This window comes from Hibiscus syriacus, unplaced genomic scaffold, assembly GCF_006381635.1.
Source record: "Hibiscus syriacus cultivar Baekdansim isolate YM2019G1 unplaced genomic scaffold, ASM638163v2 tig00113725_pilon, whole genome shotgun sequence".
In the NCBI taxonomy this organism is placed as follows: Eukaryota; Viridiplantae; Streptophyta; class Magnoliopsida; order Malvales; family Malvaceae; genus Hibiscus; species Hibiscus syriacus.
Genome location: NW_024063471.1, coordinates 12,357,063 through 12,362,484, shown reverse-complemented (window position 1 = coordinate 12,362,484; position 5,422 = coordinate 12,357,063).

Sequence of the window (5,422 nt, the reverse complement as noted above, 5' to 3'; positions counted from 1 at the left end):
AATATGACTTGGATTTTAATAATTCCCCTTCTGATCTCACTCACTCAATAAGCCTTTCTCCACTCTATCTCTCTTGTTTAGTCCTTTGAAGAACTAACTCAAGATTAAAACAAGTTATTTCTCTTCTTGTGTGCGTCGGATGCAAAATAGGTTAGGGTAGAAAGGAAAAGAAGAAATGGAAAATTAGAAGAAAGGATTCAAAGTAATGAAAAAAAGGGAAAGGTTGAAGACAAGGAAATGAAAGTAAAGAAAGGAAGAGGTGACTTACAGCCCAAGAAACAACACGTATTGCACCCTTTCACAATACACATTAAGGTTATATTCTCTAGTGTAGATATGCCTCCTTCATTGACTTGTAATGGCATAGCACTTTTCCTTAGCTTTGCCTTTCTTTTTGTTTGAAATTCTTTTTTCTTCTTTTTCTTTTTGTTTTTGAACTCTTAGGAGTCTTGATTTCCTTTTTGAACTTCTTTTATCTTTTTTTCTTTTGTTGTTGCATGCCAATGACACTTTTGTTGTCAATCCAACTATGCTATGAATACCATTTGATGTAGGTTGAATCTACACTCTTCAATGCAAGTGAATAGATAGCCTTATTGTTATCCCGATCTAAGAATGACAAGTATTGATTTCCTTGAGTTATAAGTATTAATGCAATAAAGATAAGAAAGAAATGGGATTAGTTATGGAATAAGAAATGGAGAAATAATATAATTGATGGAATTAAAGATATGAAAAGAGTTGGCTACGAAATTATATATAAAGATGTTCTCAATGGAAGATGGTTGATGATGATGATGTTGAATGGAAGATGGTGGTGATGTTGTATCTCAAACACGCCAAGGAAGAAGCTATACTAGAAAGAACAACCTCTTGTCTTCACAAACTTGCTTGAGGGATGGTAATGGTGTCTTCAACCCACTAGATATAAAATCTAGGAATTTAGGAATCAAGATGAAGGAATGACACCAAAACTATAAGAAATATACTTACTTAATCGGTAAAGTTCTCAAAGAACTTTGAAGAGAGATTTAACTCACAAAGGTTTGTTTATATTATGAAATGAGATGATTACAAATGATAGCAAGCCTCTCAATTTATAGAAAATGTGAGGGCTTGGCCGAATAGTCACATAATGTTTCGTCAAGTACATGATTCTTTATGAAAGTACATAATGGTTTAAAATGAAAGGAGAAGTCCCTTGGCTTGGTGATGGTTCGACTACCTCTTCAAAGGGGTCATGATGATTCGGCTAGGATTAATATTCATCTCCCTTGGTCGAATGGTAACATACTTGTTCATCTTGGCACCAAAGTTACCTTCCTTGGCCGAATGGTGTTGTGTCTCCCCAAGTTGGCGCCAAAGTCTCCATGTGCAAGGCATGTGGGTTGTGGTCGAATAGGCATGGTGCTTGTCTCATGTCTCTTCATGATTTAGGCCTCCAATGGATGTAAACTCTTCACCAACATACACCTTGATGAAAGGGCATCTTCATGGGCAGCATCATTCATGAAAGGTCAAAATTGTTGGAAGGTAACCTTTTATGTTTGAGCTAGTTTTATGTTGAATGAGCTGGAGGAGAGCTGGCAATATGTGAGTTGTAGCATGATGAACATTATGGCAGCTTCTTATGAAAAGGTACTTATTGAGGTGGCAACTATTCATGAAAAGGTACGATTTAACAAAAATTAACTTAGGACATATTTGAAGTGTCCTAAGTGGTGATGACGATGGTGCGGCTCCCCAACTGAATTGAAGTCATCTTGTAGCTCAAATCTTCAGCTCAATCCAACTATGAACTCATGGGTCTCCGGACAACTTTTCACCGAATGTTCCTTATGCTCTCCTAAACGTCCCCATGTAAGTTTCCTTGTTGTTGCTTTCACAATTAAGCTCCAAGATAGCTCCCAAGTTGTGGTCAAATGAACCTACACTTAAAATATAAAGAATAAGTTAAGTACATGAACTATATTAATGTGTATAAGATAAATATGTGGACTATAGGTTATAATAATAACTCATGCATCATATGTTAATGAATGAATTTATTATTATAACTATAGATTATATGCATGAATATTAATCAATGATGCAAACCATAGGACATAATGAATGAACGCACATGTTATGATAATTCTAGTATAGTATGATATGCAAATGTATGCTCATAATAATGTATATTGCATAAATGAGTAAATATAATATAAAGTAAGGTAGAGCTCCCTTATATTGAGCTTGATGGGTCTTCAATTATGTGAGTATGTCATGAAGAAAGTTGGTGCTAGACAGGATCACATCAAGATTCTTAGGCACTTCCATCTCATTCTAGAGATCATAGATCAAGGAGATGTGGAGATATGTAGAGTACGCACAGATAACAACATTCTTTATCCCCCGATGAAGCCTCTGGCACAACACAAGCATGATCATCACATTGAGTCAGTCGGTATTAAATATGTGAGTGATTGGTCTTAGTGGTAATGGGTTATTGTTATAATATGCCTAAAGACAATTCATATGATGATTGTATTGACACATTTTATTTATTGATATTATTGAATAAAGGCATTGTCACTATTATTTTAAGTTATATATTTGTGTCTAACATAAACTTAAAGATAACAAATTCCATATAATAATATCATTATTATTAAATATCATTAGTCGAATATTATTATGGTACTAACAACAATAATATTTTTAAGAGTAATGTGTTATTGATTGATTACAATGAATTGTCATTGACATAGAGATGTTAAAATCAATTCATGAATATGTTGTTAGAGAACGACATATTGGATTGACCCACTATGAGCACATGTCTTGGATTATTATGTGACAGTCATAACATTACTCATGGTGATGACTGTATGTATGATCCTTAGACTTGTGATCATTCTTATCTCAACATATATTGTTATATGTTTTGATACAATAAAACATGCTTCGTAACTAGTTGCACTATAAAGACTGATATTGAACATATCTCGATATATGTAGTGAGATCTGAATGAATAAGATATGATTTTTCCTTCATACATAACAGGATATATAACACTGACTACTTTATTAAGTGAGACCATAAATGCATGGCCATGCTCGAATAGGTTGATATGAGATACCAGAAATTATTCGTTAATTATAGTCTACTCTAGATATCAACAAATAATATATTGGTCATACAAGTGTTACTATTCTAAGACTTGTGCCTATACTGGATATAAAAGAAAGAATGATGTAATACTTAAAAGAGTCAGTCACAAAGATGATATGTCGAATCATGATTTCTTGTAACTTAGGTGACAATGATATATTGCTAAATATCACTCATTATTTTTAATATTATAACGGTTCTAATAATTACTACTAATGTTACAAGTACCTACAAGGTCACACCCTATGGTTGAAATCAGAAAAATATTAAATGGATTTTATTGTAAAATACAATATAATTAGAGTTAATATATGCATATTTGATATACATATAATTTAATGATCCCGAATAAAATAAGTGGACATTAAAAGAATGTAATTATGATTACAACTCTTTTAATGAATATTTATCTGAAATAACAAAATAAGATTTTATTTCAAAATAATTAAATAAGATTTTAATTAATTCATAATTAAAAATCCTAAAGGTTAGGGTAACTTGTGCATATAAATATAAACAACGGTCTAGCAGCCGCTCTTGATCCTTTATCCAATTTTCTCAAAACCATTTTGGAGAAAAGTAAAAATATTTATTCTGAATCGAGTGAACTAAGTAGAGGCCGAGACGTTTTCGTGGAGGCTTGCGATTCAAATCGTTCATGATCACTATTATCGTTGCTGCAATCTTATTGTTTTTCAAGGAACCAAATGTAAGTATTGTATCTCTTTTCTCCCATTTTCGATTTTATCATACATTGATCACTGGTGAGACCATCGAGTTTGTTTCCGTTATGCCATGGGGTACGCTGACATTGCCAACAATAGCGTTGTGTGAATAATCAATAGAGGATTTGTCCTTCCTATATAATAGAAAATACATCACAGGCCACTTGATTGAGTGAGATTATAAATGTATGGCCATGCTCGAATAAATTGATATCTATTTGAAGTACCCAAAGGCAGTGACCTGAAGGTTATTAATTCTTTATTTAAATCCACTTCTTCAATGGTGAAAATGTGGATTGAACCTTTACTAAAATTGTCTTCTTTTGTGTTATGTTATGAAATGAAATGTTTGTTGACTTTTTGAATTCCTATTCCTATTCTTAAAAAAAAATTTACCGGAGTCAATTTCAGACACCTCTAGTTTTGTTCCTAGAAAAAAAATTACGATTTTTATGACATCTAATAAAGATGAGATTTATTATTAAAAAGTTTCTAAAGTCACTAAATATTAAGAACATACACTATAGTGTAAAAGTCTTCGATGGATCCAAATTCTAACATGTATCTAAAACAAGTCCATGGCATTTCGTATTTGACTTCTTCATCATAGAGCTTCATCAAATTTTCATTAAAATCTTCATTAATCTAATAATACTAAACCTACATAATTATATATAAAATTCCTAAATGTTCTAAACAACAAGTTTAGTGAAGCAAACAAAATGCAAAAATAAATGCAATAAGGAAAACTAACTTGTTCTATATGAAACAATAAATACAACACAAATGGATAACACCCCCAAACCTAAGGGTTGCATGATCCTAAATGCATGCAAACATTAACAAAAAATTAAAATAAATGTAAATGGAATGCGAAGGCGAAGGCGAAAAACAACATTCCCCTAGTAGGGCTTTCTCGGGCTCTTTCTTGAACTGTCCAAACTAAGACGAGTCTTCATGGCAGTGATTGCAGCCTTCATTGTTATCTTTCATTTTTGGGTGGTTGACATTGATGTGACAGCAACCACAAAAAAGTAGCAACTTGAGTTACAGATGTTGCAACAACATCCTTTTCCTTAGGTGCAAGTGTAGGTTTTTGCCCCTTTGACTCGTCCAGCTGTCCCTTTGCAATGCCAACCTTCACAAAAAAATATTCGTTATGAAAGCTCATGATATCCTCAACAACATTATCAATAACTATATCAGTATCAATGCTCTACTCTTTCTCATTAGCAGCGTCATGAGCAACCTTGTCGTCATTCAGATCAAGCAGTTGTCGCGTAGCTTCTTTCTCTTGGTTCACACCTTCCTTTAAAATCTAGTCGTCCCATTGGTTCCTAGTTTCGTCATTTTCAATATACATGATATTGACGTCCTCAGAGTCCTCAGTATCTTCACAACAGAAGTGTCTTTGGCAGCAGCCTCCCTTTTATTCTCTTCAATATCCTGGGAAACATCATCATTTTAATCTTTGGTGTCATCCTCATTCGTTCTAGTTGAACTCTCATCATCATCGTGTACTACTAGAGTAGTAAAATCTTCA